Below are 14,114 nucleotides of genomic sequence, written 5' to 3'. Positions count from 1 at the left end.
TAACTCTCACTGTATTACTACCTGTAACATGTTATAACTCTGTGCCCAGGACATGCGTGAGAACGAGCGGTAACTCTCACTGTGTTACTGCCTGTAACACGTTATAACTCTGTGCCCAGGACATGCGTGAGAACGAGAGGTAACTCTCACTGTATTACTACCTGTAACATGTTATAACTCTGTGCCCAGGACATGCGTGAGAACGAGAGGTAACTCTCACTGTATTACTAAATGTAACATGTTATAACTCTGTGCCCAGGACATGCGTGAGAACGAGAGGTAACTCTCACTGTATTACTTCCGGTAACACGTTATAACTCTGTGCCCAGGACATGCGTGAGAACGAGAGGTAACTCTCACTGTATTACTACCTGTAACATGTTATAACTCTGTGCCCAGGACATGCGTGAGAACGAGAGGTAACTCTCACTGTATTACTAAATGTAACATGTTATAACTCTGTGCCCAGGACATGCGTGAGAACGAGAGGTAACTCTCACTGTATTACTTCCTGTAACACACGTTATAACTCTGTGCCCAGGACATGCGTGAGAACGAGAGGTAACTCTCACTGTATTACTGCCTGTAACACGTTATAACTCTGTGCCCAGGACATGCGTGAGAACGAGAGGTAACTCTCACTGTATTACTGCCTGTAACACGTTATAACTCTGTGCCCAGGACATGCGTGAGAACGAGAGGTAACTCTCACTGTATTACTTCCTGTAACACGTTATAACTCTGTGCCCAGGACATGCGTGAGAACGAGAGGTAACTCTCACTGTATTACTGCCTGTAACACGTTATAACTCTGTGCCCAGGACATGCGTGAGAACGAGAGGTACAGTAAGTCTCACTGTATTACTGCCTGTAACACGTTATAACTCTGTGCCCAGGACATGCGTGAGAACGAGCGGTAACTCTCACTGTATTACTGCCTGTAACACGTTATAACTCTGTGCCCAGGACATGCGTGAGAACGAGGGGTAACTCTCACTGTATTACTGCCTGGAACACACGTTATAACTCTGTGCCCAGGACATGCGTGAGAACGAGAGGTACAGTAACTCTCACTGTATTACTGCCTGTAACACGTTATAACTCTGTGCCCAGGACATGCGTGAGAACGAGGGGTAACTCTCACTGTATTACTGCCTGTAACACACGTTATAACTCTGTGCCCAGGACATGCGTGAGAACGAGAGGTAACTCTCACTGTATTACTGCCTGTAACACATGTTATAACTCTGTGCCCAGGACATGCGTGAGAACGAGAGGTAACTCTCACTGTATTACTACCTGTAACATGTTATAACTCTGTGCCCAGGACATGCGTGAGAACGAGAGGTAACTCTCACTGTATTACTACCTGTAACATGTTATAACTCTGTGCCCAGGACATGCGTGAGAACGAGAGGTAACTCTCACTGTTTTACTGCCTGTAACACGTTATAACTCTGTGCCCAGGACATGCGTGAGAACGAGTGGTAACTCTCACTGTATTACTGCCTGTAACACATGTTATAACTCTGTGCCCAGGACATGCGTGAGAACGAGAGGTAACTCTCGCTGTATTACTGCCTGTAACACATGTTATAACTCTGTGCCCAGGACATGCGTGTGAACGAGAGGTAACTCTCACTGTATTACTGCCTGTAACACGTTATAACTCTGTGCCCAGGACATGCGTGAGAACGAGAGGTAACTCTCACTGTATTACTGCCTGTAACACGTTATAACTCTGTGCCCAGGACATGCGTGAGAACGAGCGGTAATTCTCACTGTATTACTGCCTGTAACACGTTATAACTCTGTGCCCAGGACATGCGTGAGAACGAGCGGTAACTCTCACTGTATTACTGCCTGTAACACGTTATAACTCTGTGCCCAGGACATGCGTGAGAACGAGAGGTAACTCTCACTGTATTACTGCCTGTAACACATGTTATAACTCTGTGCCCAGGACATGCGTGAGAGCGAGAGGTAACTCTCACTGTATTACTGCCTGTAACACATGTTATAACTCTGTGCCCAGGACATGCGTGAGAACGAGAGGTAACTCTCACTGTATTACTACCTGTAACATGTTATAACTCTGTGCCCAGGACATGCGTGAGAACGAGAGGTAACTCTCACTGTTTTACTGCCTGTAACACGTTATAACTCTGTGCCCAGGACATGCGTGAGAACGAGTGGTAACTCTCACTGTATTACTGCCTGTAACACGTTATAACTCTGTGCCCAGGACATGCATGTGAACGAGAGGTAACTCTCACTGTATTACTGCCTGTAACACACGTTATAACTCTGTGCCCAGGACATGCGTGAGAACGAGAGGTAACTCTCACTGTATTACTGCCTGTAACACGTTATAACTCTGTGCCCAGGACATGCGTGAGAGCGAGAGGTAACTCTCACTGTATTACTGCCTGTAACACGTTATAACTCGGTGCCCAGGACATGCGTGAGAACGAGAGGTAACTCTCACTGTATTACTGCCTGTAACACACGTTATAACTCTGTGCCCAGGACATGCGTGAGAACGAGAGGTAACTCTCACTGTATTACTGCCTGTAACACGTTATAACTCTGTGCCCAGGACATGCGTGAGAACGAGAGGTACAGTAACTCTCACTGTATTACTGCCTGTAACACGTTATAACTCTGTGCCCAGGACATGCGTGAGAACGAGAGGTAACTCTCACTGTATTACTGCCTGTAACACATGTTATATCTCTGTGCCCAGGACATGTGTGAGAACGAGAGGTAACTCTCACTGTATTACTGCCTGTAACACGTTATAACTCTGTGCCCAGGACATGCGTGAGAACGAGCGGTAACTCTCACTGTATTACTGCCTGTAACACATGTTATAACTCTGTGCCCAGGACATGCGTGAGAGCGAGAGGTAACTCTCACTGTATTACTTCCTGTAACACATGTTATAACTCTGTGCCCAGGACATGCGTGAGAACGAGAGGTAACTCTCACTGTATTACTGCCTGTAACACGTTATAACTCTGTGCCCAGGACATGCGTGAGAACGAGAGGTAACTCTCACTGTATTACTGCCTGTAACACGTTATATATAACACTGTGCCCAGGACATGCGTGAGAACGAGAGGTAACTCTCACTGTATTACTGCCTGTAACACGTTATAACTCTGTGCCCAGGACATGCGTGAGAACGAGAGGTACAGTAACTCTCACTGTATTACTGCCTGTAACACGTTATAACTCTGTGCCCAGGACATGCGTGAGAACCAGAGGTAACTCTCACTGTATTACTGCATGTAACACGTTATAACTCTGTGCCCAGGACATGCTTGAGAACGAGAGGTAACTCTCACTGTATTACTGCCTGTAACACGTTATAACTCTGTGCCCAGGACATGCGTGAGAGCGAGAGGTAACTCTCACTGTATTACTTCCTGTAACACATTATAACTCTGTGCCCAGGACATGCGTGAGAACGAGCGGTAACTCTCACTGTATCACTGCCTGTAACACGTTATAACTCTGTGCCCAGGACATACACTGGCGACACAGTTTATTACACTGCGGCCAGATCCGCAAGCCGGGAGATTTCCCGGCTTGCTAGTGGCCGCCCCTCGGCGTGCCGCGCGTCATAGACGCGCGGTCACGCGTCTTCGGGAGCGTGCGCCCCCTGCACGCGCGTCCAGGGGCTCCCCGAGGGAGCCCTGGTGTCCCGCGATCGCGGGACAGCGGCAGGGGGTTCCGGGGGACCCGGCGGACCCGGCAGCGGTAGGGAGAGCGCCCCGATCGGAGGGCGCTCTTCCGCTGCTTCGGCGCGCGCCCGTCACTCTCGGGTGCGCGCCAGGCTACTGCTGCGGCACAGAACGGGCAAATGCTCGAATAAACTGTGCCGCAGCAGTACGTGAGAGCGAGAGGTAACTCTCACTGTATTACTGCATGTAACATATGTTATAACTCTGTGCCCAGGACATGCGTGAGAACGAGAGGTAACTCTCACTGTATTACTGCCTGTAACACGTTATAACTCTGTGCCCAGGACATGCGTGAGAACGAGAGGTAACTCTCACTGTATTACTGCCTGTAACACGTTATAACTCTGTGCCCAGGACATGCGTGAGAACGAGAGGTAACTCTCACTGTATTACTGCCTGTAACACGTTATAACTCTGTGCCCAGGACATGCGTGAGAACGAGAGGTAACTCTCACTGTATTACTGCTTGTAACATCTTATAACTCTGTGCCCAGGACATGCGTGAGAGCGAGAGGTAACTCTCACTGTATTACTGCATGTAACACATGTTATAACTCTGTGCCCAGGACATGCGTGAGAACGAGAGGTAACTCTCACTGTATTACTGCCTGTAACACGTTATAACTCTGTGCCCAGGACATGCGTGAGAACGAGAGGTAACTCTCACTGTATTACTGCCTGTAACACGTTATAACTCTGTGCCCAGGACATGCGTGAGAACGAGAGGTAACTCTCACTGTATTACTGCCTGTAACACACGTTATAACTCTGTGCCCAGGACATGCGTGAGAACGAGAGGTAACTCTCACTGTATTACTGCCTGTAACACGTTATAACTCTGTGCCCAGGACATGCGTGAGAACGAGAGGTAACTCTCACTGTATTACTGCCTGTAACACGTTATAACTCTGTGCCCAGGACATGCGTGAGAACGAGAGGTAACTCTCACTGTATTACTTCCTGTAACACGTTATATCTCTGTGCCCAGGACATGCGTGAGAACGAGAGGTAACTCTCACTGTATTACTTCCTGTAACACGTTATAACTCTGTGCCCAGGACATGCGTGAGAACGAGCGGTAACTCTCACTGTATTACTGCCTGTAACACATGTTATAACTCTGTGCCCAGGACATGCGTGAGAACGAGAGGTAACTCTCACTGTATTACTGCCTGTAACACGTTATAACTCTGTGCCCAGGACATGCGTGAGAACGAGAGGTAACTCTCACTGTATTACTGCCTGTAACACATGTTATAACTCTGTGCCCAGGACATGCGTGAGAACGAGAGGTAACTCTCACTGTATTACTGCCTGTAACACGTTATAACTCTGTGCCCAGGACATGCGTGAGAACGAGAGGTAACTCTCACTGTATTACTGCCTGTAACACGTTATAACTCTGTGCCCAGGACATGCGTGAGAACGAGAGGTAACTCTCACTGTATTACTGCCTGTAACACGTTATAACTCTGTGCCCAGGACATGCGTGAGAACGAGAGGTAACTCTCACTGTATTACTGCCTGTAACACACGTTATAACTCTGTGCCCAGGACATGCGTGAGAACGAGAGGTAACTCTCACTGTATTACTGCCTGTAACACGTTATAACTCTGTGCCCAGGACATGCGTGAGAGCGAGAGGTAACTCTCACTGTATTACTGCCTGTAACACGTTATAACTCTGTGCCCAGGACATGCGTGAGAACGAGAGGTAACTCTCACTGTATTACTGCCTGTAACACGTTATAACTCTGTGCCCAGGACATGCGTGAGAACGAGAGGTAACTCTCACTGTATTACTTCCTGTAACACGTTATATCTCTGTGCCCAGGACATGCGTGAGAACGAGAGGTAACTCTCACTGTATTACTTCCTGTAACACGTTATATCTCTGTGCCCAGGACATGCGTGAGAACGAGAGGTAACTCTCACTGTATTACTTCCTGTAACACGTTATAACTCTGTGCCCAGGACATGCGTGAGAACGAGAGGTAACTCTCACTGTATTACTGCCTGTAACACGTTATAACTCTGTGCCCAGGACATGCGTGAGAACGAGAGGTAACTCTCACTGTATTACTGCCTGTAACACGTTATAACTCTGTGCCCAGGACATGCGTGAGAACGAGAGGTAACTCTCACTGTATTACTGCCTGTAACACATGTTATAACTCTGTGCCCAGGACATGCGTGAGAACGAGAGGTAACTCTCACTGTATTACTGCCTGTAACACATGTTATAACTCTGTGCCCAGGACATGCGTGAGAACGAGAGGTAACTCTCACTGTATTACTGCCTGTAACACATTATAACTCTGTGCCCAGGACATGCGTGAGAACGAGAGGTAACTCTCACTGTATTACTTCCTGTAACACACGTTATAACTCTGTGCCCAGGACATGCGTGAGAACGAGAGGTAACTCTCACTGTATTACTGCCTGTAACACGTTATAACTCTGTGCCCAGGACATGCGTGAGAACGAGAGGTAACTCTCACTGTATTACTGCCTGTAACACACATTATAACTCTGTGCCCAGGACATGCGTGAGAACGGGAGGTAACTCTCACTGTATTACTGCCTGTAACACGTTATAACTCTGTGCCCAGGACATGCGTGAGAACGAGAGGTAACTCTCACTGTATTACTGCCTGTAACACGTTATAACTCTGTGCCCAGGACATGCGTGAGAACGAGAGGTAACTCTCACTGTATTACTGCCTGTAACACATGTTATAACTCTGTGCCCAGGACATGCGTGAGAACGAGAGGTAACTCTCACTGTATTACTGCCTGTAACACGTTATAACTCTGTGCCCAGGACATGCGTGAGAACGAGAGGTACAGTAACTCTCACTGTATTACTGCCTGTAACACGTTATAACTCTGTGCCCAGGACATGCGTGAGAACGAGAGGTAACTCTCACTGTATTACTGCCTGTAACACATGTTATATCTCTGTGCCCAGGACATGTGTGAGAACGAGAGGTAACTCTCACTGTATTACTGCCTGTAACACGTTATAACTCTGTGCCCAGGACATGCGTGAGAACGAGCGGTAACTCTCACTGTATTACTGCCTGTAACACATGTTATAACTCTGTGCCCAGGACATGCGTGAGAGCGAGAGGTAACTCTCACTGTATTACTTCCTGTAACACATGTTATAACTCTGTGCCCAGGACATGCGTGAGAACGAGAGGTAACTCTCACTGTATTACTGCCTGTAACACGTTATAACTCTGTGCCCAGGACATGCGTGAGAACGAGAGGTAACTCTCACTGTATTACTGCCTGTAACACGTTATATATAACACTGTGCCCAGGACATGCGTGAGAACGAGAGGTAACTCTCACTGTATTACTGCCTGTAACACGTTATAACTCTGTGCCCAGGACATGCGTGAGAACGAGAGGTACAGTAACTCTCACTGTATTACTGCCTGTAACACGTTATAACTCTGTGCCCAGGACATGCGTGAGAACCAGAGGTAACTCTCACTGTATTACTGCATGTAACACGTTATAACTCTGTGCCCAGGACATGCTTGAGAACGAGAGGTAACTCTCACTGTATTACTGCCTGTAACACGTTATAACTCTGTGCCCAGGACATGCGTGAGAGCGAGAGGTAACTCTCACTGTATTACTTCCTGTAACACATTATAACTCTGTGCCCAGGACATGCGTGAGAACGAGCGGTAACTCTCACTGTATCACTGCCTGTAACACGTTATAACTCTGTGCCCAGGACATACACTGGCGACACAGTTTATTACACTGCGGCCAGATCCGCAAGCCGGGAGATTTCCCGGCTTGCTAGTGGCCGCCCCTCGGCGTGCCGCGCGTCATAGACGCGCGGTCACGCGTCTTCGGGAGCGTGCGCCCCCTGCACGCGCGTCCAGGGGCTCCCCGAGGGAGCCCTGGTGTCCCGCGATCGCGGGACAGCGGCAGGGGGTTCCGGGGGACCCGGCGGACCCGGCAGCGGTAGGGAGAGCGCCCCGATCGGAGGGCGCTCTTCCGCTGCTTCGGCGCGCGCCCGTCACTCTCGGGTGCGCGCCAGGCTACTGCTGCGGCACAGAACGGGCAAATGCTCGAATAAACTGTGCCGCAGCAGTACGTGAGAGCGAGAGGTAACTCTCACTGTATTACTGCATGTAACATATGTTATAACTCTGTGCCCAGGACATGCGTGAGAACGAGAGGTAACTCTCACTGTATTACTGCCTGTAACACGTTATAACTCTGTGCCCAGGACATGCGTGAGAACGAGAGGTAACTCTCACTGTATTACTGCCTGTAACACGTTATAACTCTGTGCCCAGGACATGCGTGAGAACGAGAGGTAACTCTCACTGTATTACTGCCTGTAACACGTTATAACTCTGTGCCCAGGACATGCGTGAGAACGAGAGGTAACTCTCACTGTATTACTGCTTGTAACATCTTATAACTCTGTGCCCAGGACATGCGTGAGAGCGAGAGGTAACTCTCACTGTATTACTGCATGTAACACATGTTATAACTCTGTGCCCAGGACATGCGTGAGAACGAGAGGTAACTCTCACTGTATTACTGCCTGTAACACGTTATAACTCTGTGCCCAGGACATGCGTGAGAACGAGAGGTAACTCTCACTGTATTACTGCCTGTAACACGTTATAACTCTGTGCCCAGGACATGCGTGAGAACGAGAGGTAACTCTCACTGTATTACTGCCTGTAACACACGTTATAACTCTGTGCCCAGGACATGCGTGAGAACGAGAGGTAACTCTCACTGTATTACTGCCTGTAACACGTTATAACTCTGTGCCCAGGACATGCGTGAGAACGAGAGGTAACTCTCACTGTATTACTGCCTGTAACACGTTATAACTCTGTGCCCAGGACATGCGTGAGAACGAGAGGTAACTCTCACTGTATTACTTCCTGTAACACGTTATATCTCTGTGCCCAGGACATGCGTGAGAACGAGAGGTAACTCTCACTGTATTACTTCCTGTAACACGTTATAACTCTGTGCCCAGGACATGCGTGAGAACGAGCGGTAACTCTCACTGTATTACTGCCTGTAACACATGTTATAACTCTGTGCCCAGGACATGCGTGAGAACGAGAGGTAACTCTCACTGTATTACTGCCTGTAACACGTTATAACTCTGTGCCCAGGACATGCGTGAGAACGAGAGGTAACTCTCACTGTATTACTGCCTGTAACACATGTTATAACTCTGTGCCCAGGACATGCGTGAGAACGAGAGGTAACTCTCACTGTATTACTGCCTGTAACACGTTATAACTCTGTGCCCAGGACATGCGTGAGAACGAGAGGTAACTCTCACTGTATTACTGCCTGTAACACGTTATAACTCTGTGCCCAGGACATGCGTGAGAACGAGAGGTAACTCTCACTGTATTACTGCCTGTAACACGTTATAACTCTGTGCCCAGGACATGCGTGAGAACGAGAGGTAACTCTCACTGTATTACTGCCTGTAACACACGTTATAACTCTGTGCCCAGGACATGCGTGAGAACGAGAGGTAACTCTCACTGTATTACTGCCTGTAACACGTTATAACTCTGTGCCCAGGACATGCGTGAGAGCGAGAGGTAACTCTCACTGTATTACTGCCTGTAACACGTTATAACTCTGTGCCCAGGACATGCGTGAGAACGAGAGGTAACTCTCACTGTATTACTGCCTGTAACACGTTATAACTCTGTGCCCAGGACATGCGTGAGAACGAGAGGTAACTCTCACTGTATTACTTCCTGTAACACGTTATATCTCTGTGCCCAGGACATGCGTGAGAACGAGAGGTAACTCTCACTGTATTACTTCCTGTAACACGTTATATCTCTGTGCCCAGGACATGCGTGAGAACGAGAGGTAACTCTCACTGTATTACTTCCTGTAACACGTTATAACTCTGTGCCCAGGACATGCGTGAGAACGAGAGGTAACTCTCACTGTATTACTGCCTGTAACACGTTATAACTCTGTGCCCAGGACATGCGTGAGAACGAGAGGTAACTCTCACTGTATTACTGCCTGTAACACGTTATAACTCTGTGCCCAGGACATGCGTGAGAACGAGAGGTAACTCTCACTGTATTACTGCCTGTAACACATGTTATAACTCTGTGCCCAGGACATGCGTGAGAACGAGAGGTAACTCTCACTGTATTACTGCCTGTAACACATGTTATAACTCTGTGCCCAGGACATGCGTGAGAACGAGAGGTAACTCTCACTGTATTACTGCCTGTAACACATTATAACTCTGTGCCCAGGACATGCGTGAGAACGAGAGGTAACTCTCACTGTATTACTTCCTGTAACACACGTTATAACTCTGTGCCCAGGACATGCGTGAGAACGAGAGGTAACTCTCACTGTATTACTGCCTGTAACACGTTATAACTCTGTGCCCAGGACATGCGTGAGAACGAGAGGTAACTCTCACTGTATTACTGCCTGTAACACACATTATAACTCTGTGCCCAGGACATGCGTGAGAACGGGAGGTAACTCTCACTGTATTACTGCCTGTAACACGTTATAACTCTGTGCCCAGGACATGCGTGAGAACGAGAGGTAACTCTCACTGTATTACTGCCTGTAACACGTTATAACTCTGTGCCCAGGACATGCGTGAGAACGAGAGGTAACTCTCACTGTATTACTGCCTGTAACACATGTTATAACTCTGTGCCCAGGACATGCGTGAGAACGAGAGGTAACTCTCACTGTATTACTGCCTGTAACATGTTATAACTCTGCGCCCAGGACATGCGTGAGAACGAGAGGTAACTCTCACTGTATTACTGCCTGTAACACGTTATAACTCTGTGCCCAGGACATGCGTGAGAACGAGAGGTAACTCTCACTGTATTACTTCCTGTAACACGTTATATCTCTGTGCCCAGGACATGCGTGAGAACGAGAGGTAACTCTCACTGTATTACTTCCTGTAACACGTTATATCTCTGTGCCCAGGACATGCGTGAGAACGAGAGGTAACTCTCACTGTATTACTTCCTGTAACACGTTATAACTCTGTGCCCAGGACATGCGTGAGAACGAGAGGTAACTCTCACTGTATTACTGCCTGTAACACGTTATAACTCTGTGCCCAGGACATGCGTGAGAACGAGAGGTAACTCTCACTGTATTACTGCCTGTAACACGTTATAACTCTGTGCCCAGGACATGCGTGAGAACGAGAGGTAACTCTCACTGTATTACTGCCTGTAACACATGTTATAACTCTGTGCCCAGGACATGCGTGAGAACGAGAGGTAACTCTCACTGTATTACTGCCTGTAACAAATGTTATAACTCTGTGCCCAGGACATGCGTGAGAACGAGAGGTAACTCTCACTGTATTACTGCCTGTAACACATTATAACTCTGTGCCCAGGACATGCGTGAGAACGAGAGGTAACTCTCACTGTATTACTTCCTGTAACACACGTTATAACTCTGTGCCCAGGACATGCGTGAGAACGAGAGGTAACTCTCACTGTATTACTGCCTGTAACACGTTATAACTCTGTGTCCAGGACATGCGTGAGAACGAGAGGTAACTCTCACTGTATTACTTCCTGTAACACACGTTATAACTCTGTGCCCAGGACATGCGTGAGAACGGGAGGTAACTCTCACTGTATTACTGCCTGTAACACGTTATAACTCTGTGCCCAGGACATGCGTGAGAACGAGAGGTAACTCTCACTGTATTACTGCCTGTAACACGTTATAACTCTGTGCCCAGGACATGCGTGAGAACGAGAGGTAACTCTCACTGTATTACTGCCTGTAACACATGTTATAACTCTGTGCCCAGGACATGCGTGAGAACGAGAGGTAACTCTCACTGTATTACTTCCTGGTAAAACATTTGATAAATAAATAAATTTACAATCCTTTGTCACTCAAGGAAGGTTTAAAGTCTCCGTTACATCAGCAAGTGCAGGACGGCCAACTCCCGTCCTCAAGGGACACCAACAGGTCTTCATGATATCCCTGCTTCAGCACAGGTGGCTAAGTCATAATGACTGCACCCCCTGCTGGTGGCCCTTGGGGACTGGAGATGGCCACTTTGAGCTATTGGCTCGGGATACGGAGGGAGCTATGGATGGATTTGGGACAGTGACGGAGCCTCTGGCGTCACACAGGAGGAGTGCGCCGATATTTGGGGAAACAGCGAAGCGTTGCGTTTCTTTGGGAAGGTTACTAGAAACCGGTCTAAAGGCGGAACCGCTCACAGCCGCGAGATTGCTTTCTCCCCCCCTTTATTGGAGAAATTGTGAGGGGATTGGGGCACGTCTCCGTATCTGATGGGCCTGTCCCGGGATCGTCCTGGGATAAATTCTGTCCCATAAGCCACCCCTCTGCCCCTTCTGGTCTCTGGCATTTGATTGGAGAACATATCAGCGTGAAACAATGGAACATTACCCGGTCTTAGCGCGGCGCCCCCCGCCTTAGAGTGCCCAGATCGGGGGGCTGAGATTATCGGGGATCAGTGAGAGACAGACACATGGATCCTATGTACGAGAGGGGCAGCCCGACAATTGGAAACATAGGCACTAGGTATCAACTTAATGTTCCCTGTAATTATAATAAACCGACATTATTATTTTCCACGTTGCTATAAATAATATTTCTCCGTAGCAGCCCCATCTCTCTCCCCTAACCTCCCTTCCTCTCCCTGCCCCCCATCTCTCCCCCAACCTCCCTTCCTCTCCCTGCCCCCCCAACCTCCCTTCCTCTCCCTGCCCCCCATCTCTCTCCCCCAACCTCCCTTCCTCTCCCTGCCCCCCCAACCTCCCTTCCTCTCCCTGCCCCCCATCTCTCTCCCCCAACCTCCCTTCCTCTCCCTGCCCCCCCCATCTCTCTCCCCCAACCTCCCTTCCTCTCCCTGCACCCCCATCTCTCCCCCCCAACCTCCCTTCCTCTCCATGCCCCCCATCTCCCTCCCCCAACCTCCCTTCCTCTCCCTGCACCCCCAACCTCCCTTCCTCTCCCTGCCCCCCCATCTCTCTCCCCCAACCTCCCTTCCTCTCCCTGCCCCAACCTCCCTTCCTCTCCCTGCCCCCCATCTCTCTACCCCAACCTCCCTTCGTCTCCCTGCCCCCCATCTCTCCCCCAACCTCCCTTCCTCTCCCTGCCCCACCATCTCTCCCCCCCCAACCTCCCTGCCCCCCCCATCTCTCCCCCAACCTCCCTTCCTCTCCCTGCCCCCCATCTCTCTCCCGCAACCTCCCTTCCTCTCCCTGCCCCCCCATCTCTCCCCCAACCTCCCTTCCTCTCCCTGCCCCAACCTCCCTTCCTCTCCCTGCCCCCCCATCTCTCTCCCGCAACCTCCCTTCCTCTCCCTGCCCCCCTACCTCTCTCCCCCAACCTCCATTCCTCTCCCTGCCCCCCCATCTCTCCCCCCCAACCTCCCTTCCTCTCCCTGCCCCCCCACCTCTCTCCCCCCCCCCCCCCACGGCAACCTCCCTTCCTCTCCCTGCCCCCCCACCTCTCCCCCCTCCCTGCCCCCCCCCCCCACCTCTCCCCCACCCCTTCCGCTCACCTCCAGTTCTAGAAAGTCTCCCAGGTGCTGCACTCTGTCCATGTGAATCCGGGTCTGTCCCACGAGGAAGAGTAACCGCTGCTTTACTACAGAGCCCCGGACCCCCAGCGCCTGCGTTAGGACCCCCCTGAAACACACACAGCGCCTGCGTCAGGACCCCCTGAAACACACCCAGCGCTTGCGTCAGGACCCCCTGAAACACACACCCAGCGCCTGCGTCAGGACCCCCTGAAACACACACAGCGCCTGCGTCAGGACCCCCTGAAACACACACAGCGCCTGCGTCAGGACCCCCTGAAATACACCCAGCGCCTGCGTCAGGACCCCCTGAAACACACCCAGCGCCTGCGTCAGGACCCCCTGAAATACACCCAGCGCCTGCGTCAGGACCCCCTGAAACACACCCAGCGCCTGCGTTAGGACCCCCTGAAACACACACAGCGCCTGCGTCAGGACCCCCTGAAACACACCCAGCGCTTGCGTCAGGACCCCCTGAAACACACCCAGCGCCTGCGTCAGGACCCCCTGAAACACACACAGCGCCTGCGTCAGGACCCCCTGAAACACACACAGCGCCTGCGTCAGGACCCCCTGAAATACACCCAGCGCCTGCGTCAGGACCCCCTGAAACACACCCAGCGCCTGCGTCAGGACCCCCTGAAATACACCCAGCGCCTGCGTCAGGACCCCCTGAAACACACCCAGCGCCTGCGTTAGGACCCCCTGAAATACACCCAGCGCCTGCGTCAGGACCCCCTGAAACACACCCAGCGCCT

General features: G+C 50.3%; 1 long non-coding RNA gene across 1 annotated transcript in view; it reads right to left on the bottom strand.

Annotated features, from left to right (window-relative positions):
- LOC142494338 (uncharacterized) overlaps nucleotides 1-13,465 on the bottom strand; it is a 128,538-nt gene extending 115,073 nt beyond the window's left edge. Inside the window, exon 1 of the long non-coding RNA XR_012801384.1 lies at nucleotides 13,339-13,465. This is a non-coding gene — a long non-coding RNA (uncharacterized LOC142494338). The remainder of the gene's footprint in view (nucleotides 1-13,338) is intronic.
- Between the last annotated feature and the right edge of the window lie 649 nt (nucleotides 13,466-14,114).

Source organism: Ascaphus truei, chromosome 5 (assembly GCF_040206685.1).
Source record: "Ascaphus truei isolate aAscTru1 chromosome 5, aAscTru1.hap1, whole genome shotgun sequence".
Lineage (NCBI taxonomy): Eukaryota > Metazoa > Chordata > Amphibia > Anura > Ascaphidae > Ascaphus > Ascaphus truei.
Note: the sequence above shows the minus strand (reverse complement) of the source record. Positions and strands in the feature narration are given on the sequence as shown.